Source organism: Sitophilus oryzae, unplaced genomic scaffold (assembly GCF_002938485.1).
Source record: "Sitophilus oryzae breed Bouriz unplaced genomic scaffold, Soryzae_2.0 scaffold_467_pilon_pilon, whole genome shotgun sequence".
NCBI classification, from domain to species: domain Eukaryota; kingdom Metazoa; phylum Arthropoda; class Insecta; order Coleoptera; family Curculionidae; genus Sitophilus; species Sitophilus oryzae.
This window is the reverse complement of record NW_022147048.1, coordinates 1,656,883-1,684,621: the sequence shown is the minus strand read 5'-3', so window position 1 is coordinate 1,684,621 and position 27,739 is coordinate 1,656,883. Positions and strand designations below refer to the sequence as shown.

General features: G+C 32.0%; 1 protein-coding gene across 6 annotated transcripts in view; it reads left to right on the top strand.

The window, feature by feature from the left end:
- LOC115886095 (apoptosis-stimulating of p53 protein 1) overlaps positions 1-27,739 on the top strand; it is a 451,411-nt gene that overhangs the window by 326,997 nt on the left and 96,675 nt on the right. Inside the window, exon 1 of one of the 6 annotated variants that reach the window (XM_030905145.1) lies at positions 16,443-16,719. The exons of 4 other annotated variants lie outside the window; for them this stretch is intronic. The gene's annotated coding sequence lies outside the window, so the exon portion shown is untranslated. Of the gene's footprint in view, positions 1-16,442; positions 16,720-27,739 lie in introns of those variants that run through there. One more of the 6 variants, XM_030905149.1, reaches the window with a different exon arrangement.

Here is a 27,739-nt window from a genome sequence, read left to right as displayed (position 1 = left end):
TTTTAAATTTCCACACTTTAATAACTCGATTGTACTTATTTGAAACTCGATAAAGAGAATATATTATGTTTATTTTATTGAGATCTACCAGGCCTGAAAATATTTGCACTCATAGACTCGCCTTGTATAATAAAAATTTTCAAACCGATCAAACAACAGATGTTTATTAAACTTATAAGTGTCCCAGAGAAAGACATTTTACAATAGTTATTTTACAAATTGTTGTTTATGTTAAAAAGCAACTTGATTAGTTAGTTATGGATCGCTAAGGATCTTACGTCACTTTAGTTAGAAGATTAACCATTTAATTTTTGCTAATCCAATCTTTTTTGACCTCTGATCGGGACCGGCCCACCGGGAATTTTCCCGTTTTCCCATATGGCCCATCCACCCCTGCACGTGCCCCTGTTAACGAACCGCCACTGCCTGAAGCCAACCATCTCCCGATTTAAATAATTTATTTTCCTAATGCAAATCTTTATCATTTTGGCCAAAGACTCTTTGAATAGGTACATTAAAACTAATTAGTTGGAATTAAAACACTTTCACTGATTTTGTTTGGCGTAATTAACCCCAACCATAGACTTAAAATAAAATATAGACTACACTATTTACATCTCAACGCGGTCAAACAATATTTTTTGTATACATATTTACTTCTGGGTACAGTCGACCGAGCCTTCCTCATCCAGCCTATGTTGTCACGTCTTTAATATTATCAATATTTTTTTTCTTGTTACACACATATATTGAGATATTAATACTACAGTTTAATAGAGTAGGTTTTAATATTCCATAGATGTATTAAATAGTCCTTATACTACTAAATTATAAGTCGGATACTGTTTAAAAAGAATAAGTGCTTTACAATATGACAACACCGATTAGAGGCGAGGGAGCCTATTCATTCATTTATTACCTTGTAGTACGCGTCGCACGTGTGCGGTAAAGCTTTGTTGCCACTATGTCCCCGGCTGTTTTAACGCATTTTCTTAGCTTGTAGTCCTTAAGTGTTTATTTTATTGACATTTTCTGTTCAAGAACTATAAAATATGGTTCGCCAGTGCCAAATTTGTAAAGAAATTGGACTTAAATAATCCATTTAAGTCTTGAAACGACTTTCGACCGGTAGGCAACTCTCAATTTACCCATTGGGAGTCAGTGGCGTTGTTGTAGAAAGGCGCTTATTTAGATAATATTTTAGTAAAATGTAAAATCTGAATTTTTTGTCTTACATTACATTATTTACTTACTTACATTGTAGCAAAATCATAATTATAACCCTGTTAATAATTAATAATGTTTTTATTAAAAATATATTCCGGTTTATTCTAAAATTATCTTCAGAATCTAAAATAACATACAAGAATTTTAAAATGATACTACATTATGAAACAATATTTTTTATATACCGGGTCGTCTCAAAGTGGCTCACCCCTATAACTTTTTTTAGATAAAAAACAGATTTTATGTTAGTAGGTATATGACATAAATTAGATTTATTGACGTATTCAATTGTTTTTGGCCTCTTCCTTTTCACCGAAATGATTACATCTTTTGATTTTTAAAGGCACCCTCGGTATATTGCTACTTTATTCGATAAAATATGTGTCATTTTCTATCGAATAAAGTAGAAATATACCGAGGGTGCCGTTTAAAAATTAAAAGTTATAGTCATTCCCGGTGAAACAGGAAGTGACCAAAAACAATTGAATGCGTCAATCAATTCTAATTTATTTCATATACTAACATACTAAATCTTGTTTTTTTATTTGAAAATATAAAAAAATTATGGGGGATGGGCCACTTTTGGGACGCACCCGGTATAATAAAGACAGTACCGAGTTAAATAAATGTAGTTTTTATTTTATCCACTTCCAATCACCTTCCTTGCTTTAATGGAACAGATTTATGTTTTCTCTAATTTACATAATAAGACATCACTTAACCAGAAAAAAAATTACAACAATCATATTTTTTTTTCTCTCCCTGTCGCCGATTCTATTATATCTGTGGAATAGATCCTGTTTTGATTAATATTAGGGGTTGTAAATGTTAACAACTAAAATTAATAATTTATTATTAATTTCAAAAATTACGTAATTTCGATTATAAAATTTCTTCTATAACGTGTATTTTATTATTTTTATCCTTTTTGGACTCTAAATTGTTTTTTCTAAACTTTTATTTAAAAAACCTGTCCTAAATCTTAATAAAATATAAAAAAGTTTAAATGCGATATATTTTTAATTTAATTATAGCTTCATTAAAATAAAAAAATTACCCTGCTATGATACGGAGAGTTCAGGTGTACTTGAGAAACGAAAGACAGTGTTGTGTTTCTCGGCAGAGTCGTCAGGGAACGACCGTTACGACAGAGACAACCTATCTATCGCTCGTGTCGCACTCGTTATAACCTAAAACAATAACACAACAATAACAAGACAGTGTCTGACCGTATGTTCCAGCTATTTATGAATGAGATGCTCAGTCTATATTTTATTTTAAGTCTATGACCCCAACGAATGAAGATGGCTTGAGATTTGAACGTTTCCTCGTATAATTCACGTGGTTAAGTTTATATGTACACCAACATCGTCTTAGGTTTATAAGGTATATTTGTACGACAATATTAACAAGGAAGCATAGTTTGTTTTACGTTAAACATCAACATACGTCCAATAATAGTTTGTCTGATATTGGAAATATTACCTACGGTTTATACAGGCTCTTGAATAAGTGCATATATTTTTAAGGGTAGTATATTTTAGTAATGGGATAACTCGAGCGAAAATTCGCTCGAGTACTCGATTATTGAAATAACCGATATCGCTCGATTATGAACGAGTGATGCAAGTGACGAGTAACGAGCATGGTACAAAGAATACAAGGTATGATATTGCGCAGGTTGGTCGCTACGTCACAGGTGATAACAGGCGCTATTGGTCAGCACGCTCCGCGCGCCAGTTCAAATCGTCAAGGTATTGTCACAGTATTGTTATAAACCTGTTTTTTTGTTTATATACCGTCATTGAATTATCGCTAAGCAAGTTACTGTGGAGCAGTGCGTAAAGAGTTGGGCTAGGAAGCGAGAGACCGGAGTTCGAATCTCGGCGAGACATAACTTTCTTTTTTTTTTAATACTGTTGTATTCTATAGTTTATTTTTGTAGTATAAAAGAAAGAACTATTTATTCTGTTATTTTTTAATCTGCGGTATTAATATAAATTGATTGTTGGTACAATACCTCATTTAATATAAAATAATATTCTACTTTTTGAAATGTATCTGGCCCTAATTGTACCTAAAAGTAATATATTTTTACAGTGATATACCATATTGTAAACTATTTAATATTTCAGTCACTTAAAAATTTAATTTGCATTGAATAATTGCCTACGATCAAAGGAAATTTGAGCTATATAATCCTTGATGGGCGTATTCTGGGTATGCAAATACTTCCTCTAAATTTTGGGTTTCGTTCAACCGATTTATTCTCAAAACCTGAAACATCTACATATAAAAAGAAACACAGGTCACTAATTATAATAAACTTCACCCTTGGAATTACTTCTATCACAATTACAATACATTCATCTGCATTGGCATTTTCTACCTTTCGATGGGAAACAATATAATTCCCAACATTTTGTAAATGATGTAACAATTCCTCTTGTGGTTACTTTTCCATAGATATCCTCATCTCTGTCCTCATGTGAATTCAGAGGCAATGAACATAAAAATTATTTACCATAAACATCGCAAACTAAAAACCTAATAAACAATTTTATACCGAATATAGAAATAAATTTAGTATTCTTACCTATTATGGTCCAAATCCATGTTAATAAATAATTATTATTTTTAAATATATTTTTGAAACTGCTGGTTTTAGTAATTATCAGGTAATTATTAAATTAAACGAACTAAAAAGTCTTAAAAATAAACAATTCTTAACCATAACCCCAAAAAATGCAGATCTCCTGTCAACTTTCTTTATTTTTTATTTATTCATTATTTTCCTAGTGACGTCACAGGTGGTATGCGCGAACTGAACGAAATTGGAGCCGCTATCGATCATACCTTGTATTCTTTGTACCATGAGTAACGAGACGAACGCAAGCGATTCTATATACAGGGTCCGGCAATAGTGCGTCGGGCATCTGTAGCTCCTAGAATAAACAACTTGAGAGTTTTGTTTAAGTGCAAACCTAAAGTATGTACCAGGATGTATTCCAGGAAAATATTTTAACTTCTATAGGGTGGCTCAAAAAAGTGTGAGTGGACCTGGATGATTTTTTTTAAATGGAACACCCTGTATATTATTGCATTTTTGGCTTTCTTTCCGATCACTTTACATAACCCTAAGATATGAATAAATACATTCAATAGTTTCAGAGATATTAAAAAATAAATCAAAAATATATATTTTTTAGCCCTTCTTAAAAAAATTATTAAAAATACAAGAACTGTTCTGAAATCAAAACTATATTAGGTATTTACTTTAGATGGTCTGTACTTACTTTGCTATAAATATGAATATCGTAAATTATACAGGATGTTCAAAATTCTACGCCAAACTTTCTAAAATATAAAATAATTTTTTTTCGTTTTTTTAAATGGAACACCCTGTATATTATTCTTTCAATAGACGGAGAATTAAAGAATGAACATTTTTTGTTACAGTATTTTAAAATTTTTAACGGTTTCGCAGATATTTGCGGTTTTATATTTCATATGGCATTTTCCACAGTAAATTTTTATCAAAGCCACCCAATGATTTTTCTCTCGTATTTTACCATTGAAAGCGCCATATGAATAATACTGCGTGTATCTCGAAACCGTGCGAAACCGTACAAACAATCCATTGGAAATACTCTCTCCATCTAATAAAAAAATAATATACAGGGTGTTCCATTTAAAAAAACAAAGAAAACATATTTTATATTTTAGAAAGTTTGACGTAGAATATTGAACATCCTGTAGGATTTACGATTACCATATTTATAGCAAAGTAAGAATAGACCATCTAAAGTAAATACCTAATATAGTTTTGATTTCAGAACAGTTCTTGTATTTTTAATAATTTTTTTAAGAAGGGCTGAAAAATATATATTTTTGATTTATTTTTTAATATCTCTGAAACTATCGAAATATATTTATTTATATCTTAGGTGTATGTAAAGTGATCTGAAAGGAATCCAAAAATGCAATAATATACAGGGTGTTCCATTTAAAAAAAATCATCCAGGTTCACTCACAGTTTTTTGAGCCACCCTATAGAAGTTAAAATATTTTCCTGAAATACATCCTGGTACATACTTTAGGTTTGCACTAAAACAAAATTCTCAAGTGTTTTATTCTATGAGCTACAGATGCCCGACGCACTATTGCCGGACCCTGTAGAATGAAATAAATTGAAATGCGATTTTAATGTGACATACTCGATAAAAAGCCGAGCGAATTTTCTACATACATTGCAGGTAGCAAATTTATACGACGTTATCCGTTGCGTATATGAGTGACAAAATTTTACGACCTACGCATCGACAATGTTTTGAAATAAACTAATAAACTAAATCAAGCCATCAAGCGAATTACTCGTCGCTTGTTACTTGCCATTCATCACCGAAAGAATATGTGCTATGGGCACGCAACTTGCTGCTTGGCGTTACGAGCACAACAAGCGACGGGCGAAAAAACCGTATTTTTAAATATTAGCGATATTTCGCTCGCGCGATCGCTCGATTATTGAAATCGCTTGAAACTCGAGTACTCGATTATTCAAATTAATCGGTTTTTCCCATCACTAGTATATTTCGACCGCAGAAACACGATTATGAGGTTTTTGTCGCATTATTTTTAAATTTGGAATTTTTTGGTAATTTTTTTGTTTTTAATGAATCATAATTTCTTGATAATATGGTAACATAGGTAGTAGATTAAATTTACAAGAAAGAAAACCCAGAAAAGAACCAGTGGTTTGTAAAATTTAAAGGAAAAATAATTTTCTTTTAAACAAACAAAATAAAAGAAGCGGAAAAAGGGGCCAAAAAAACCCTACATATATGCTTATTCAGTGTTGCCAGATAGCTCTGACAGAAATTCCCCAGTTGGATGTCTGAAATTCCCCAGAATTCCCCAGATTACCCCATTTTGAAAGAACACTATTATGATCAGTTATCATTTCATAAAACGGTGTTCAACTAGAAATTTTTGAGATTTTTAAGTATTTAATAGTATGTGTTTGATTAATAAAAATACATAAATTTTAATAAATTTTTATTTTAAGTTCATTATAACAAAAATGTTTTTATTTATAAAGACTTTTTGAGTTCATAAGGTACTCAGAATCTGAATCCATTATTTCGAAGTGCACCTGGTACAAAATTTACAAACACCAAAGCGAATAAACAGAATATTATTGTGATTCTGTGACACGTTTAAACACAGAGCCAATAGAAATGATATTAACATAGAACGAGAACTTCGGTGTTTCCCCGAATTTATCAAGTAAGAAACCAGTGCAGTGGTGGGATATCTTTATTTATAGTATACAAAATATATTTAGTTAACAACAGATTTGATCGTCTAATGTTTTTCGTATCTTGTACTGGTTGGTTAAAAGATGCCTAAATCGTATGTTTAATCATATCTTTTTTTTTAAATAGAACAAGGGTGGCTCATTAGCATATTTGAAAAAAGCATTTTTATACGAATAATTTGGTACCACACACTTGGTACTTCGAGTCAGATTGTCGTTATGAACCGTATGTTACAATTTCAAATAAACCATACGTGAAAATGTCAAAAGTTGACATATGATGTTCGAATTTTACGTATCGAATAAAGTAAAAAAAATACCGCGGGTGTCATTTAAAAATCAAAAGTTGTAGTCATTTCCAGGTAAAACGTGAAGTGACCAAAAACAATCGAATACGTCAATCAATCTTAATTTGTGTCATACACTAACATACCAAATCTCGTTTTATTATCTCAAAAAATAAAAAAGTTATGGGTGTGAGCCACTTTTGAGACGCACCCGGTATACTCTTATGCTATTATAGAAATGTAAGAGAATTGGCGAGCATGAAATCATGTTTCGATTACACTGCTCTGTTTTGTTAATGAAATAGTTTACTTAAACCGTAGCATTTAGACAAAGACAAATAACAATTTGTAACGTCATTAAAACAGAGACCAACACAAAGTTTAAATAAATTCCAGTACTTAGTGTATATACAGTATGCAGTTTGCTTTTACTTCTGTTAACACACGGGGTTGATGATTTTTAGGGGTTCGTACCTCAAAAGGAAAAAACGGATCCTTTATATAGAATCACTTTGTTGTCCGTCCGTCTGTTTGTCAAGACCCTTTATTATAGTTTAAGGAAAAGAGTAGTTGCACTCTCGCAAATATTTTCTGCCAGTTTTTGCAAGCTGGCAGGTTGCAAAGCGTTTCAGTCAGGTGGATGACACTTCTTATGGGAGAACTGGCAATGGTTGAAAACTTGACTACAAGCGATTTTCTAGGAATCTTCCTTACCGATAAATTATTGACAAGAGTGACAGATAAAACCTTGACATTCTTTCAGTATAACAGTTCATCTCTTTTTCTTTCTAAAGTGTGCGTTGAAAGGAGACAAAAACAATTTTTGGTGACCCATAATTTGTTATTCGAACACCACTTTTCTCCTTGTCGGGTCTATGTCGGGTCGTTGACGTTGACTTGTCGCCATTTTATTTCTTTTGTTTACACGCTGCAGTTTGCTTTGTAAATTTAATACATAAATTATTTAGGCAAATATAGGTTTTTGATAAAACTCTTTGGACTAACGTGTAGGTAAGTGTTGATAAATAAGTTTTTTTTCATCTTAACATGCTCATTGTCATTCTCCTGATTTAGGTGACAGAAAAGGATCATCAAATCAAATTGGATTTTATATTTCTTCATCCCAGGACCGATTATTTCTTCATCCCAGGACCGATGATACCTTCCTAAATATCAACGAGATGAGCCATCGGAAGAAAGGGACCATAGTACAAAACGAAAAGGTGATCTTTTTTCTTTCCACTTAGGATATTGAAATTATTATATACTGTAGTCGTGTTCGGTATTATGCTCTGAGAAATATAGATAAACAAAGAACAACAGATATAAAGCATCCCAGAGGAAAAGAGAGGCAATACCTGTACTCTCTCTCTGATATTTGTGAAAGTTACGGCAAAGTATTGTTGTAAATGTCATCTTTTTAATCGACCTGAAAACTTCGAGCAAAAAGATGACACTTTCAACAATACCCTGACAGATATCAGAGACGATACAAGTTTTTCCTCTCTTTTCCCCTGGAATACTTTTAATTTATTATTCTTTGTTTATCTAGATTTCTAAGAGCACTATGAACGAACTCAGCTTGTATGTTTGAAATAATCGTCCAGTTGGCATAAAAATGATGATCGATGACATTTCCTATATAATTTTACTTTCAAAATTATGATATACCTATATATCTTCATTTCTAAGCCATCCATGACGCCATTTTTTTCAGTTTTGTTATAATTAATGTTGTCTCTTGATCTACTTGTAACATTATTCTTTTAATTTTATTAATTTATTTTGGTGAAATTCATTTCTGTTGTATATTTGATATTGATATTAAACATATTTTTAAAAAATGGTGTATTTTTTGTGTTTTTATCTATGTCATAATTAAAAATAAATGAAGAATTAAAATTTTTTATTTTTTTAAACTTCCCGCCATGCGTGACAATCTAGTCCGTAGTTCCTACAAGCGATATTGGGGGCGCTAGTAGCAGTAGACTTGTCAACAGTGTCAAATTTAAACGTCAATTTCACTTTCCAATATTTAGCAAGGCGCTCGCAGATTACAGTTGAGGGTTGGAACCTTTGGTGCTAAACAGCAAAATAAAAACACTAAATCACCACAATACACCAAAACACTTTTACTTTTACACTGGACGCGCGTTTCGCTAACCATGTTAGCATCATCAGCAGATGATTATAAACTAACTAACTCGCACTTCTCCTTGTGTATGTGTTTTGTGGTTTCAGTTGAATTCGGTCCGTCGAGCTGTGAGGTTCGAGCCTTGCGTCCGAGCACAGGGACGGATTGACAAAAAATGAGTGCCTTACTGTGCGCTGCTATTAATTGTGGAAATAATTCAAAAAATTGTTCTTTGAGTCTTTTTAGATTTCCATCGGATGTAAATCGGCAAGCTGATAGTAATTATCAATTAACATTTAATTATATTTGTTTATTTTAGAAGCTGAGATATTATGTAATTAATTAAATGTTATTATTTTTTTAGCATGTGTGCAGATTTTAAAAATAGTTTTTTAGATATACAGGTTGTCTCAAATATGCGCATGAAAATATTTTTTGGTCAGGGGATTTTCCATAAAATTTTCATTCCAATAATACGAGATAATTTATATAAATTGGTTTTGAAGTTCAATATCGTCGTCGTTGTTAAAAAAAAATTTTCTCATTAAATATTGATTTTAGGTATAGGAAGTTATTAATAATACAAGATTAAACAACTATTACACAGTACTTCACAGGAAGCTATCGATTGCGAACTAACTAAATCGTTACTAATTACTAATTTTGAAGCTCTTTTTAAGATCAAAAAAGGTAAAACTAAAACCTAAACTATGATTTCAGATTAAACGGGAAGTTCTAAATAATGTTGCCTATTCTAAACAAGAAAAATTTATTTATTTTTATAACATCTCTAATTAAATTTGGACGAAAAGAATATTTCTGTTTGCTGTAGGTAATTTTCTCAGGGAAAATACGAAAATAAAAATGACTTTAAGTCAAAAAAAGTCAAAAGGACAAGTTATTCCAAAAAAGGACAGGTCGCAACCTAGGTATTTCTGGAATGGAAATTTAATAGCAAATCTACAACTTTAGTTTGAAAATATGTTCCGGCCACCTATGTTTACAAAAATGTCTAAAATGTGCTTTACAATTGCCTCCATATTCTGAAAAAAAATTGAAAGAAAAGTCACCAACCACAAACTAATATAGAACTGTTTCGAAAGCCTGTGAGTCACCCTGTAAATATTCAAAAGTAACTGAAAGTTTATATAGAAGTAACTGAAAGTTTAAATTGAAAATCGACGTTGGAGCGATTTTCGAAAACCGCCTACTAACGTTTCAACATAGGTATATGTGGGATATTAATTATATTATTATATTATACCTTATAACAAAACTCATCCGACGAAAAAGTGTTAATGTAGTATATTAATATGGAGTATAAATTTTACTAATTAATTTACTTTTATTTTACTAATTAAATGCGTTCCAAAAAACGATACGCCACTGGCCATTAGAACAATCGAAATGCGCCTAGTTGCCGGGGTCGGAAATTTTAGACTTCTCTGTCTCTTCTGTCCTTGTTTGACACATTGGAATGTTTGATACACTACCAACGAGTATTTATGTATGAGATGTTTGGTCTATCTTTATAATGTCTTTGAGTAATATGCATTGATTAATTTAAACCCTTTTTCTAATTAAATCTATTTCTTATGAAATATGGATGAGATCCAGAGCATTCTATAATATACGGAGAGCTTCTCTCTCTTTAATCTTAGGGATAGAGTCGTGTCATGGTCGCCAGATGAACAATATCCACTTGTCCAGTTACAAGTGGAAGTCTGGTGTACATGACCTAACGGAGAGATTTGGTGTGTCACGTTCAACGGCTCTCGTTAGTCCAAGAGCCCACCTATATCAAAATTCTGGTCACATTGGGTCTAGTAATATGAAATTGATTTACGCGTCAAAGAATTTCCAATTCTGTTTTTTCAGAAAAACTGCCGGCATTTTTTGATTACGTGATACACTAATTATTCAAGTTAGTTTTAAAGCTGGCGTTTGTAGTCTGGTAAACGAAAAACACTTTTAATTAGGTTGTTAGCTATTTTATTATGATTTTGAAGATAAATCCGATTTTCATTTTTACGTGTTATACTAAGTTTTGTAGTCTATTAAAATAGAATTTACAGGTTGTTAATTTTACTAATTAGTGCAAAAAGCTTACATTTTCGAATTTACATTCGTCGAAATGAAATAATTATGGAGAGCTATTTCATTACTTTATTTGTATTGTTGTAGGTACAAATTTTTTGCAATTAAGGAGTTTCCTCCGAATTATTTAGTTTGTTTAGAGAGAATATATTTTTTAAGTAAATTTGTTATGTTATTTATATACCTGATATTTTTTGAGAATATCAACGGTTGTACAGGGTGGGTCAAATTCGACGCTTTTAAATGGAAACACCCTTTTCTATAGGAGATAGATAAAAACTAATATCGGTGTCTGGAGCTCAACTTTTGTCAAAAACATGATGGTGAAAACCGCATATCGATATCTGTTACCGTTTCGGAGTTACGGGGTGTTTTTCAAAAATATGCATTTTTAACAAATCGCTGTAACTTTTTTGCTATGGAAAATTTTGTATTTTTATGAAAACATTTCCAAAGCACCTTTTTACGTAGAATTTAATGGTTTAAGTATATTTTTTTTTAAATTAATAATTTAAGAATTATCAACAGAAAATTTGATTTTTTATATGGGACACCCTGTATATTTTTAATTTATTGAAAAGAATTTAAAATTGCCTTTCCAAAAATATAATACACTTGGTATTTTCCCCTTCGAGATATAGGGTATATAAAAATTCGCCCGCTTTAAATAAGTAGGCTTTGAATGGCACCGGCTGTAATGCAAAAAAATTCTAGCTGTGAACATCAATTAAAACGAAAATAATATTTGCTATGAGAGATGCAGAATTTTTGTAACAATTTAAAATATATTTAACCAACATCAACACATTTAAACTATATCTAATAACAATAAAAATAAATAGCAAACCAAGACATGAGATTTTGCTAGAGGCGTTCGACCGTCTTCTGTTATGGAGTGACGGGGTAGTTTTTGAACATTTCTCGCGGAATTCATTAACTCAATAGGGGTGAAAGATACCCTCTCATAACTGCTAAGTATTTCTAATTCTTGTCTAGATTATACGGAAGAATAAGGAACATTTATTCTTCCGCAAATATATCCATAGGATTAGATCCGTGGGCACTAAGTCAGGCGGCCTCGACGGCCAACGGCTGGGATCCTTGGTTAGCTATTCTATTATTCTTGAAATTGGCTGCAAAAATTTGCTGATAACTTCAGCGTTCAGAGGCGGTGCGTCGTCTTGCTGGAAAAATATGTTTTCGAGTTCCATTAAAGGCATATCATCAATAAGGGGTCCAAAGCATCCTAGTTAAAAGTGGCAAACTTTTAAAAATTCTGTATTTCGAAGGGGATTATAACAAAATATCAAGTGTGCTATATTTTTGGAAAGGTAATTTTAAATTCTTTTCAGTTAATTAAAAATATAGAGGGTGTCCCAAATAAAAAATCAATTTTCCTGTTGATAACTCTTAAATTATTAATTTAAAAAAAAAAATACACTTAAACCATTAAATTTTACGTAAAAAGGTGCTTTGGAAATGTTTTCATAGAAATACAAAATTTAACATAGCAAAAAAGTTACAGCGATTTGTTAAAAATGCAAATCTTTGAAAAACACCCCGTAACTCCGAAACGGTAACAGATATTGATGTGCGGTTTTCACCATCATGTTTTTGAAGAAAATTGAACTCCAGACACCGATATTAGTTTCCGTCTATCTCCTATAGAAAAGGGTGTTTCCATTTAAAAGCGTCGAATTTGACCCACCCTGTACAACGATTTTTCTCGAGTAATAGCAGTATGTATGTACGGAACGTGTCTTCCAACTTCTTGAATTCCGCTTTGAGTTGGTTTCCACTTGGGAAGTAGAACGGTTTTGGTCTAGTTAGTTGAGTGTTTGCTCATTTTCTAGCCAGATCGTTTGATTTTTGTTTACCTTCTATCCCTTTGTGGACTGGCATCCAGAGTAGGAGGACTTTATTTTCTTTACCTAATTTGTTCAGATTTTCTAGACATTCTTTGACCAACTTCTAATTGTTGGTAACTGAGTTAAACGCTTTTAAAGGTGCCCATTCACATACAGTTCGCCGGCAGTTCTGGGCTCGTGCGATCTGAACTGAAGATCTAAACTTTGCCAGGCCACACAATGCAGTTACGTCGAACGATGCAATCTTCAGTTTTGGGACTGTCGGTTTTTGAACTGAAGGAAAGCTTTCACCACACACACTAAAATATCGTCAGTTTTAATGTAATGATCTTGAAGTAAAAAATGTTTTTAGATATAAAAGATACATTTCTCGTGCTTTTTTTATTGCAAGAGCCAATTACAAAGAGAAAAAGCGTTTTTGGGTGAAAAATGGGGGGTTGTTACAACATGAAAGCTTTTAGATATGAATATTAATCGTAGAAGAAAGTATCTCACATGAAGTGCGAAAATTAAGAACTAGTTTAACAGATGACCTTAAAAACTACCTCAAAATGGATGGCACATGTTTTAATGAACTTTTAAAGATGCTTAAGCCCTTAATACCAAAGAAAAGTACAAAAATATTCACCTGAACGCACTGACTTTCGCGCTTTTTAATTTCCTTTCGGAAAGCACTTTGCAAATTGTTTATTTTTTTCTAAACATCGAAAATATATATTTTTATACTCAGTAGTTTTATACAGGGCGGACGAAAAGTTATTACTCTTCAAAGCAGTTAAAAAATATGTAGGTGGCGCCCTCTACGCAACTAGAGGCATATTGACATCAAAATCAAATTTCTCATGTCTGTCACCAATACCGTATTTACTTCAGGAATTATTTAGAAAAAATCGAAATAAAAATTAAACTTCTACATCCAGCATTTTAGGACATGTAGAATGTTTAGGAGGGGAGAATCACCGCGACTTTGTGTGTTCCCCTTTCTTGAGTTATAACGAGTTATAACTCATCATACAGTCTCAGGGCTATAACAAAAACCAGTATCTGAATCGGCTCCACAGGGGCCAGCTCTCCATCGTCGACATCAGCTGTACCAAAGTTCATGGCGCGAATGGTCGTCGTCTCGGCGCACTCAGTGATAAGGTGTTCTGGTGTTTCGCCATTTTCCCCACAGAATCTGCATTCGCCGTTGTTTCAGCTTCAGCTTACTGAGGTGTTCGTTGAGGAGACAGCGTCCTGATAGAAACCCCGTGACGATCCAAAGATTGTTTTTATTTAAATTAAGGAAAACCTTTGATTTTTCTCGGTCTTAAGTCCTGAGGAACTTTTTCGAGTGTCTTACACCGTTGGAGGACACCCATTCCAAGTTACGGATGGAGTCTTCCAGATTCTTCAGTTCCGCTTTCAGTTGGTTCCCGTTTGGAAAACAGAACGGTTCTGGTACAGTTAGTGAAGTGTTCCCTCCTTTCCTAGCTACACTGAAAAAAAGGATCTCTCAGTCGAAATGAATATGACTTTAACCCAGAAGATTGGCGCTTTTCAATAGGGCCAAGAACGACGTTTCTTTGCCCAAAGCATTAACTATCTTTTCATAAGCTTTAAAAAATTACTTTAGAGAATAGAAGAATCTATCTGTCCAAAGTATTTCACTCTTGACCCAAAATGAATATGCAAAGAAGTTCTTACTACAAGAACAATAGTCTCTTTGATTCATGCAAAAATTCTTGATTGAAAAGGGACATTTCTTGATTAAAGAGACACTTTTCTTAAACCAATAGCAAATACTACTGACTCAGCTAAAATTTATTTTGATATATGAGAAGTCTATACATCATATACAGGCATATTAGTTATTTCTGCTTCTTCACTCCTTGGTATTTTTTGGGGTGGTTCATCACTCTACAAATTACAAAAAAATGTTACATCACGATTAATCAAAGTAAAGCAAATAAATTATTAAAATTATAAGCTTTGGTCACATTTTGAATTTTTTAATACGACTTGAAATTCTAAAATTTTTGTAATTATTTGCATAAAAAAGTCGATACCTATATTCTTATTCTATAGTCACGCATGCATTATCTAAACAGGTGCATTAGGTAAATGTCTCTTATCTTCAAATATAACAAATAAATGCTCTAATTTCCATTTTTTCAGAAACTCCTTTAAAGAATCCATATATCCTAAAATTTGTCCATAAAAAATGACCAATGCATGTTAATAACGATCACTAATTTCCTATACGATATGTGTTTAAAAAGCAAATTATGTAAAATTCCAAGTGAAGTGATTCCAAGCAACAAAACCCGTGCGTACTATGATGTGCGACTTATGAAATGCGACGTACGACTGATTGGACTGCCCACTGATTGTATATACCGTCCTTCGTCATCGTCTTTGCGTGTCGTTATTATTTTTCATCAAAAGAGTATTTAGCTATCGGAAAAATGGCCATGTTTCTTGAATGAAGTACTTCCTAGCGTATTTTTCTTATTATCTTAAAACAAAGTAACTTGCACTTGGTTCAATGAAAATAAATTCAAGAGAAATTTTCGAATTTTTCAAGAGAACCAGTTTTCTTGAGTTAATAGAGTTTTTCTTCAGGCAAAATATTTTCTTTTACGCTAAAATAAATTCTCTTGCCACTAATTTTTTTTTCAAGAACGATGACGACTTTAGTTCAAGTCTATCTTTTTTATCAGTGTAGATCATTTGCTTTTTCATTGCCTTCTATACCTTGGTGAGCAGACACACATAGTAGGAAGACTCTATTTTCTTTGCCTAATTTGTTGAGCTTCTCTAGGCATTCTTTGACCAACTTCGAATTGATGGTTACTGAGTTGATCGCGTTTAGTGCTGTTTGACCATCGGATAGGATGGCAATTTCCTGTTTTCGATAGTTCCTATCTAAGATAAATTGTATGCATCTTTCGATAGCGTAAATTTCTGCCTGAAGGATAGTTGGGTAGGTGCCCATTGGTTGGGAGTATTTAGTTTTCGGCCCAAATACTCCTATACCTGTCCCTGCTTTGGTTTTGAATGCATCAGTATACCATGTATGGTCTTTTACATGCTGACCGTTTCTTCCTTCCAATCCTTTTTATTACTCAATACTACAGTGAGGTGTTTCTCAAAGTTGTAAATTCTTGGTATGTCATCGACTGGGAGTTGGAGAAGTGGAATTTTAGGACATAATTTATACGAACTTTTTTACTTATTTTTATGTGTAGAATATGCTACCAAAGTTTTCGGAATACAGTTCGAACCACCTTGTATATTATAACTGAATACTATATGATGAAATAATGAAGTTTTTTCTATCACGATAGGTGGAAAGAAAGGCTTTACGAGTCGCAGTTGTTGATAATTACGCAGACCAATTTTCGCCCGGTAAATAATTGAATTTGATCGTTTGCCCGCGCACTACTGCGTGGATTTCGGCTGAGCCAGGGTTGGATACTAACAAACCCACCCCGCTCGAATGGGGTATATCATCTGGCGCGCCGGCCGCTATCCAACAGTGCGGCGCCGACTGAACAACCTGAAGGGTGGCACTTGTACCAAACAAGGGTCTTGCGGCGTCCGATACGACCGACCCTAGGCGGAAGTTGAATACGGCCGTTTTTCGTGGCATTCACTTAAAAAATCCCTTTTTCTCGGAATTGGTATCGTGCAGGTTATTTGTGAATATTTTCGAAATTTTTTCTTACTTCGAATTCGTGGTGGTTTCGAGAATACAAAGAAAGATATACCGGGTCTGTTTGAAAGTGATGTTATTTGAAGTTGGCGGTATGTAAAAAAATTAAATTTTTTTTTGTTGTGTAGATATTAAATGTATCTGTTGGTATTCATGGTATTTTTTGGAAGGGAAGTAGATGTAAACAGAGGTTAATATTAATAATTCTAACAACAAATATTTTTAGTAAAATAACTTGTTTTGTTGTTGGTATGCGTTAAGTAGTTCTCTTAATAGGTAAAAAGTTACTTTTAGTATTTTAATTGGATTATTCTCTATAAATCTTATTGAAAAATTTAGTTTTTATTACTTTTAACTGAAAACAGGGCATTAATTCTGATTTAAAAAATGAACAACAAAGTTTTATTTATATCTGGTTAAATTATTGTTACTGTTTTTATAAATATTTTGTAGTAGGTAATTAATAATTGTTTGTATAAATATTAATATTTTTTCTCCTCCTTCTTTCCAGTTTAAATTGATTGATATCTAATTATATACAGGGTCTTAAATAAGTAGACACTTATTTTTAGGGATGTCTGTGTTTTTTTTGCAAGAAATAGAAAATTTTGTATATTTAGGAAAACTTTTTGGAAATTTTTAAAAACTAAAAGGAACAGAATGTGATTCTCAGAATTTAAGCATTTTTTAGCCGGCTATTAAGATCGGATTTTTTTTTAATTTCACTCCAAATTAGTTATTTGGGTCATAAATGACCTAAATACAAAATATTTTCATGGTGTCTGTCCGTCTGTAACACGTTAACTCAAAAACCGCTAAAGCGAGTTTAACCAAATTTCGCACAATATTTTTTTTGCCATAATATTGTGGCATCCGAGAATCTGACCATTAGTGTGCCATTAGTTTTTGGTGGGGGTGGGGGGTTGGTAAGGTGGTATGGGAGGGGGTTAAAAATTTTAAAAAATCGTAACTCCAAAATTACAGTAGCTAGCGAAACGCGGTTTTCAATTTAAGATTAGGAATAATATTTGCAACAAAATTTGTAATAACATCAAAATCAGTCAAAGTGGCAGTAGTATACGTGCCTCTATTTGTTTTATTTAATTTTTTATTTAATTCAAAGTTAATTAACTCACCTAGGTATTTTGGACCTTGGATCTATTTGAAAAACGACCAATAAAAAGTATGATTCTTTTATCCAGATCTGGCATACCTGAAAATATGTGCACATATTTATGACTCGCCCTGTTTATATTTTTGGATAGGCAAAAATCGATGCAAAATATATTTTTTAAATATCTTGTACTTTGCATCTTAGCATAATCATAAAAAAATCTAGACATTACTTGGGTTATACTGGGTGTTGTTCAAAAGTGGCTCACTTCTATAACTTTTATATTGATTTTTACATAAAAAACAGATTTAGTATGTCAGTATGTGACATAAATCGAGATTACTAATTGACGTATTACTAAGTGACCGAAGCTAATTGAATACGTCAATCAATCCTGATTTATGTCATGTACATAATATGTATTATTATTATTATATAATATATATTATATTTATTATTTATATTATAACATACGAAATCTCATTTTTTATATATCTAAAAGAATAAAAATGTTATAGGGGTGGACCACTTTTGAAAAACGCCCAGTATGGTATATATGGAATTTTAAATACAAAGACGAATTAAAACAATATTAATATTCATATCTAAATGTTTTTTTTTTATTTTAATTCAAACGTTTCATAAAATCTAAAAATTAATGAAAAATCAAGCATAATGAAATCTAAAAAATAAAATGTTTATATTTTTATAGAGTATCAAATAAAACAATTTAAAAATATATTGGAAATTTTGGAATGACATTTAAAATAGTTCGGATGGTTTGATATTCGGTTCATTACACTATTTACATGTCAAAACTAGCGATGGGAACTATCGAATGAATTAGACTATCGAATGGTTACTGAATGAATGATTTCAACTATCGAATGGTTTTATTCGAATAAAATCATTCATTCATTTGTAAACTAAAGCATATGTGACAACCTCGCCGTGCGACTAAATGGTTATCGTTGCGCCACGACTATCGAATGCTTTTGATAAATGAAATTTAGTATTCGTTTGATTTTTGTGTGCGTCAGTGCATTATTAGTTCTTCCAAATTTTTATAACTTCGCCTTGTAAATAATACTATGCTATTTTTGCGTTTATTAAAATATTTAAAATACTAAAATAGTAGTTTTTTTTTAATTGACGATTGTGTGCGAAGTGGTCAAAATTTTTCCGAAAATTTGTGTGATTTTCCGTAGCCCGATCTTTCAATTATTTAATTTTATATGGTATATTATGGTTAGGTTAGATTGCATTTTTTTTAATCGGAAATTTTGAAAAGTAGAAATTTTTAAGAGAGCTGAGATGAACTTACAATTAATTTTAAAAATACATATTTGTATTTTAGATGTTTTAACAATATGAATTAGTTGAACTTAATAATCATATTTAAGTAATGTGGTTAAGTAAATGGGGTTATCGAACTCAAATTTTGGGGTGAGAAAATTAAATTGAAAGTTTTACACGTGCCAATTTAAAAAAAAGTTAACAATGTTTGTATTTTCTTTATGCTAATTCTCTTACATGTGGTTTTTTGCGAAGAAATATTTCATTTATTTTTTAAAGTAAATGCCAGCAAAAGTAAATATATTATTTTTAAATAGTAATATAAAGTAATAAAAAGTAATATAAAATTAGTTCTCTAATTATTATTATTTAATAAACCAACGTTGCGACATAGAGACTATATTATTTTTAAATAGGATCTAATATAAATACTTTTGACTTCTATTTGTTGTTTATATTTTGCTACTACTTAAAAAAAATGTTTATATTATTAAATGATTGTAAATTTTGTTGTTAATAGGTATAACAAATTATTACTGTTATTTTATCAAACTAAATAAAAAGATAAAATAAAAATTTTATCAATTTATTAAACCAGTCTTTGCTTAAAAACATTAAAAATCATTTTCCTACATCCAAAATAAAAAGTATTATTGCAGTGTAACAACAGAATATATTAATAAAAAAATGCAAAACATATATAGACATACTATCCCTAACTAACTAATGCTAAAGAATAATATTCTTTGCTAATACCAACTAATACGAATATATGGCAACAGCGCCCTTCATAATATATTTTCTGTATAAATACTATAGCACCTCAATAAAAAAAATAATCTTTATTTGACTCCGCAAAAAATCAAAGATGCCGGCTTCTTTCATAGCATTGCCACCGACCGCTGTCGGGTTTCTAGGAAAGAAACCTACGTCGCCGGACGCCAACTAAAATCCAGTTTATATTTTATTAAAATCGATCCTGACGAATAAATGAATTTGATAAATGAATGAATTTTATAAATGAATGGTTTTTGCTGCCGAATTACTAGAATACAATATTTCAAGGCAGATGACGCATCTATTCAATAATTTTTATTCGAATAGTTTTTTTCGACGAATGTTTTCGCACTAGCTATCGAATTATTCGAATGAATTGCAACTATCGAATGTTTCGATAATATTCATTCGATAGTTCCCACTACTAGTCAAAATCATAGCCTGATTTCGATTTCATTTCTCGTCTTATGATTGTCAGTTAGTAGAATAAGCTAATATCTAAAGTAAAGTTTTAATGTGCGTTCACAATTAATATCCTAAAATGCCTGAGTATTCTCAAAGCAATAAATATTTAGATACAATAAACACCGAAAAACGTTTATTTGATTATAGCACAATGCATAATTAATTAGTCCCAATATTTTTTTATTATACTTCAATTTTTAATTTATTATAGGTACACATTTTATATTTTGAGTAATTACATGGTTAATAATTAATACGTAAATAGCTTTAATAAAGCTTTAATTTGTTTTGTTTACAACAGGAAAGTAAATTTCTATGACCCAAAATTTTTAACTCGTTAAACCTTTTGTAATTACGTTCGTACAATATCCGTTAAAGCATACTCCCCCTTGTTAAATGCCGTGCAACTTTAACAGCAGCTGTCTTATGTCGTGTGGGTGGCAAATATACAATTTAATAATAAATTTGTGACACGGTAAATTACCGTTATATTTTGTTAAATATTTAAACCAAAGCGTTCTCCAGCATTCTTATACCACAGCTTATTCTATGGCTTATACTCAGTGTCAATGTCAATTTTAATGTGTCGTTTTGAGAAATCCCTAAATTCAATTTTATCATTCTTTCATTAATTCTATTAATTACTAGATTCGTCATAGACTTGAAATTAAAATTTCGAATTTCTTATACAGGGCGTTGAAAAAAGCATGTGCCGTCTCTCGTGAGGAGGTTCCTATCGTAAAAATAAGATTTATTTTTACGGATCTTTTTCGTTTGTAGATATGCTGTCTATAGTGTGACCAACGGATCTGTAGCTACGGGGTATCGGCAGGGGAACGCAGTTGTAAACAAAACACGCCCAATTTCATTCATAAAATAGGCGTGGGCGTACGGTGTTATATGAAAATAATATGTATCATAAATATAATACTCAGATTAATATTTTTTTTTTCAAAAACTTTATGCTGTTTGAATCGTTACTGTTGAGTTAGCAGATAAACACTAAAAGCTTTTATTAAAGCTCCCTTAAATATTTTGAATCATTATATTATTGTGTTGTTAATATAATAGAAGAAATAATTACAGCTGGGGGTTGGAACCTTTGGTGTTACACAGCAAAATAAAACACTAAATCAGTACAATACACCAAAACAGTTTTAATTTTACGCTGGACGCACGTTTCGCTAACCATGTCTGCCATCAGCAGATGATCAAGACTGAGTCTTGAGGTATATTTATTTATATATCTGTACTAACTATATTTTTTTCTATAATACATAATTTTAGATATAACTATTTCCAGAAAAAAAAAATCTTGAAAATAGTTAACTTTGGAAGCGCAAACAAAACATAATTTTACTCATCAGTAGATCTGATATTGCCTATTACACCAGATATGGTATCGCTCCGCCAGCAGTTTTTAAAGGTTAGGTCATTGTCTACCCATATGTTACATCCAAATAGATAATACTTGGCTATATTTTCGAATTTCGCGTATATATATTTATATCTCTCTCTGCAATATAATGGGCCGCTCCATTAATATTTATCTGTTATTTTAACATTTACGCCAAAAAAATTCATTTGATTTTAATAACCCCCTAAGCGTTTCCCTGCAAAAGGAAAATTCGATTCTTCCTGCAATTTTTGCAAAAGCTTTCTAATTGTGGGGACGAGTTTGAATTCGAGATAAAATCTATTTATCAAATTCCTGACCACTTCGAAAAAGTCGTTGAGCTTTTCGACAGCAGTCTCACGTGGTCGTTTCTTTCCAGAGAGGATATCATTTTATCGGGGTTAGTTTTCAGCCTTTTTTTTATCTTCTGTGTGAATTTTTTTATAGCCGATACGCTAACTCCGGTATAAAGAAATATCCGCTCAAGTTTACGTTTAAGCGGCAACTCAAGCGAACTCTCTGTAGCTTCTTCATCGCAAACCCTATTATGAACACAAGGAAATACACCAAATGAGATTTCATCCACGTTATTATTAACTTACCTATATAAATTAGCTATTATTTCTCTTGTCTGACTATGTAGCGTCTTACCCTTAACAAATTTATTCGTTTTAAAACACAAATATACGATCAAACTTGATATTAATAATTAAAAACTACGAACGAAAAACATTATAACAAGATAACAAAACAATAAAACACAACTTAACTATCAAATATACTAAAAATATAGGAATAAAGTTTAGGATAACCGGTATAAAATAATGAAATAAAGTAATAATGATCAAAAAAATGACACCGCCACTGGATATTTCAATAGTATTCAATATTCCTACTCTTTTCAGAAGAGACCGTGAAGTTGGGGATAAAGCAAGCGAATAGGAAAGGCGTAAAAGCCATGGCAACCGCGTGGTAACAAATCTTGTGACGTACTCTCGCCAATCATGTTCGATGAATAGGCGGCCATGCGCGGCGATGCCGGTTTGGCAATGATATCGTTGAAAAATCTTCAACTTTCATAATAAGCAGATTATACAGAATGAAAGAAATAAGTTATTAAATAAAACATATCGAACAATATGAACTACGTTAAAATTTCTTAGTAATATACGTCAGAATATATGCTAAACACATTATATATAATAAAAGCATATTAAATTTATAGTTCATGTCTGGCAAATTTGCTATTTTATAGATAAACGTGGCAATATCGATTTTTCTCGCATTCCTTCCGTAGCTTCAGATCCGCTGGTCAAACAGTAAAATACCCGTGTCTGTGACACCCGTGAAAGTGCTTAGCTAGCCACTTTATCCAATGTCTGGGATAAGCTTGTATGCCCAGCGTCCATACTTTCCGTTGTCCCATTTTTGCTGCCAGCGTTTCACTAGGTTCTTTCGGGCTTCATCTTTTGCAATACCGTCATAAGCTTCAAGTCTTTCTATTATTTGCAGTTCTATGGGAGGAATTTTAGATTATATATTTACGGCCTCTATCGATATTGACCGATACGCACAAAGCTTAAATCTATCTATTATTATCTAAATAAAACTCTCTCAATCTTTAAAATATGCTGAATATGCGTAAGGTGCCAATTCCACGCGTGTTGTCATCTTTCATCAGACTTATTCTACCGCGTCGCCTGATCGCTTCGTTCACTGCTCATCGGAATATTAGATCTAATTGGTCAAACCTTTGCCGTCCGCACCCTTTCTTTCCCGCGACACTCTAGCGACGCTCGATGTATTAAGCTGGCCCGTGTGCACATGCAATTCGTGCACTTGCAGCTCACGGTTGGAATTATCAGCGTCGGATTGGGACTTCTGATTTCAGGAACTACAAAATTAACATTAGCATGCAATATATAAAGTCAATAGATTTTATCCGACGGAGTTTTTGTTTTTTAATAAAATTACATGATTTAATTTGCCGCTTTAAAATTAACAATTTGATAGTTCAAAAAAGTAATTTTTCAATGTTGGTATAGTCACAGATTATACAGATTATAATCTTTGTTTTTTCTTTATTGTTTTTCGTGGTTTCAATTTTCGGAATCGGGCACTAGGTAGGTTACTAGTTTGCGCACATAGCACGCCCACTTATGGCCTCTAAAATTGTGCACAGCGCCTGACCGGCACAGTTATTAGAGAGATATCGGAAAACCGAATAGCGTCATGCAGTATTTACGCGTACCTTATCATGGTTACGATATGCGCGAGTCAATTTTTAACGCAACACCCGCTAATAACGTTACCGCCTGACGTAATTTGCGGATCAATTACGCCAGGCGCTCTTTCTAAATAACCTCTGATAACGTTTAAAAATTGCTTAAATGGGCATGTGCGGGTATTTGACAACCGGAGCCGGCCGGCGAGATCTTTTATTTTAGGTTATGTTTGAATTGTTTTGAATTTAGTTTTATTAGGTAATTTGATATTTAATTAGCTGGGATTAGTTTTAATTAAATAAATATGGCTTAAAATATGGATTCCACCTCTTCCAATACTAAGAACCTATAAAGAGGCTTAGGTTTACAGCAGATGACGACTTAGCCCTTCTAAGAGAATTTGTTGCTTGTTGCCCTAAACCCATTGGCAGACGTTGAACAATAAAGCACTGGAAATAAGCACTTTAGCCCTTTAGTTTTAAAATACCTAGTAAACAAAACAATTTCAAAGTTTTAAATTCAAAGTTAGGTTAAGTTTAAATAGCGGACGCCAAACCACCTCACGTAAAGGAAATAACACCTGGCCTTATTAACGTCCATGCACGCTATTCGGTTTAGCGATATCTCTCTATTACGCTGTTTATTTTTATTTTACGCGAGTTTATTTTTGCGCACAGGAAATTTGACTCGTTTGCACATCGTCATAAAAAACAATTTTCGTACCACGAATTAGGGACAAGATTTTTATCTGTATACTTATAGGATACCTAATCTGTGGTATAGTGTAGCATTTTTTTTCTAAGATTGTGTACACCCCCAAATTAAAACACGCGCCATCACTGCTTATACTGCATAGCGTATCATTAAAATACATGAATTAAAATTTTAGTTGGTGTTTCGCTTTTTAATCCGTTGTTAGATATTTCTTTAAATGAGAATTCGTAATATACATTCTCCATAATCTGTAAATTTAAAAAAAATATGAGCACTATACATGTTACTTCAGTATGGTAATTGTAAATAATCATGAAGAAATAATCATCCTTAATAAACATAATGAAAGAAACTGGAAATTAATCTAAAAAAAATGTTGTAACCTATATCAAAATCTAATAATTTTATTGTTGTGGGCGAGGCTGTGGCATTGGTAAGTTTAATCAATTTTTTTCACTCTCTAACACACTGATGTAAAAATCAGAGCAGATTTTATCATATTTTCAAATTTAATAAAATTCAATATTACCGGAAAATACCATTCTATGGAAATTTGACTAATCTTTTCTTCTCGGGCATAGATTGAGCACATCATAAATTGCTTTTCGGATGGTTAAGAAAAGATTATTCGAGAGCTCTGCACAAGGCGGCATCGGCTGTTCCCGTATGGATCTTACAATATTTTTATTATACCGTATGATCGAAAAAAAATCGGCGTTAAAGACAGCTGGGGATGACTATGGATAATAATTTTAGCGATGTCAATGTCTGCACGTCATTTACTAAAAATTGACATAAAACTTCAACAATTCTAACGCTGATTATTGAAAGATTATACAAAGAATATAATCCTTCTAGACATACAAATAATATTTTTTTCTCGAATTTTAAACCACACCATTTTAAAACAATTTTTACTCAATATAAAAATAAATAACAACCTTCTCAAGGCTAACTGGCATTAAGCATCACCATTAAAAAACAAAGACGGGTACTGGCTAAGCAAATGACGTCTAGGGCTTAACCTCGTCAAAATTATCAACGATCGTCATTCCCCAGCCGTCTCTGACGCCGTTTTTTTTTCGATCGTGTGGTATTAAGCGACTTTATTTAGGAGATGTATTTTTAAATTCACACTCATTAAAATATTAGCTTTTCAAAATCTTAAAAGAAACAAACAAAATAATTTTGGATAGGTGGAACTCCTTTTTCAATCTTATTGATTCAATTTTGATATGATTGATTTTTGCGTATACTACATCGGCATAGCAGGAAGGCATAAAAGAAGCCATAATTTAGCAAAATAAAAACACTAAATCACCACAATACACCAAAACACTTTTACTTTTATACTGGACGCGCGTTTCGCTAACCATGTTAGCATCATCAGCAGATGATTATAAACTAAAGTACAATCTACAAGTTGAGCGTTTATATACTCGCTCAGTGGGCACCGAGTGGGCGTGGCAAAATCTAGCCAACCGAGTCAGAGCCCACTGAGCGTAACAGTTAGATTTCCGCCACTAGAGTAGTAGGAACAAAGAACTTGAAGGAATTGTACCGTTGTCTCTGTTCATACTATCTTTACATTTATTAATTCTGATGCTTTCATATGCATCTAATTGCCTGTAATTTGAGACTTGTTAATTAATTTTAAATTATTAAGATCTATACTATGTTCTTTATCAACAATATGTTCGGCAACGCAAGATTTGTCCGGTCTACCATATCTTATCTGAGCTAAATGTTCTTTAAATCTAGTTAATATTGATCTTCTAGTTTGCCCAACATATTTCTGATTACAATCTTTACAAGAAATTTCATAAATACCCGACCTTTCCAGTGGAGGTGTTTTATCCTTTGGATTACCTAATAATTGTTGTAATTTATTATTAGCACTATACACAAGTTTATAATTGACATTCTTAAAAATTCCTTTTAGACCACGGGATAACTCTCTATGAAACGGTATCGAAAAATATTTAGACGTATCTTTCTCCACTTGAAAAGTCGAATTTTCAGAAATCATTAACCTATATCTACGTTTTCTAATTAATTTATCAACTAGTGAAGGAGAATATCCATTACACTCAGCTACATTCCTAATGTAATCTCTTTCTATTTCATATCTTTCCTTGGAAACTAAGTAATCTATGAACTAAGAAATTTAAACTAGCCATTTTATGTTCAACACTATGATGTGATTCATTAGGAATATATCTGCGTGTGGTCGTATTTTTCGTATAGATATCAAATTCCAGGCAATTATTAGTATTTCTAATAACTAATACGTTGTTCTAATAACTGTCGTTGTTCTCAATTTCATGTGTAAATTTAATAGAAGGAAAACGATTATTTAACTTAGAAATAAAATTATCTATGGTGTCTGAATGTGTATCAAAAACAGCAAAAATATCATCCACATACCTAAACCATACTCTTGGAAAATACTCAAACTGATTCTCAGCCTCCACTTCAAACCCAGGGGCGTAGATAGGTGTATGCTATGGGGGTGGTACTATGATTAAGTCGCAAAAAAAATCACCGTCGGAATTTTTTTGTCGAATTAAAACGACGGCGATTTTTTTGTCTTCAAAAAGATATAAAAACATAACACAAAAATTAAAATATAGATTTGTAAATAACATAAACAAAAATGAAACAACGACGTTTATTAGTTAATTTTCTATAAACTATAAATAAAAAACTCTAAACTATCAAAAAAAAACTATAAAAACTATAAACTATAAATAAAACTACAAAACAAAATCAAGTTTTCTAGTACGCTGTTTGGAAAACCTATCAATAACAGCATCAACATTTATTTCAATATCTCTATGGATATTGATTAGAGTTAACCCCACTGATCTGTCCTGGCCAATAAGAACACTTTGTGTGCTTTTAATTAGGTCGAACATATTATAAACGATAAATCAACATAATTAAAATCATACAAAGTGTTCTTATATGTCGGATATTAATTAAAAAAAATCCTTGCATAGTCAATGACTATTTCAATTCTCGTATCTCGTCAAGCGTCAGGGGGGGGTACTGTCCCCCAGTACCCCCCCCCCCCTTATCTACGCCCTTGTTCAAACCTGCTCATGAATAAATTAGCCAAAAAT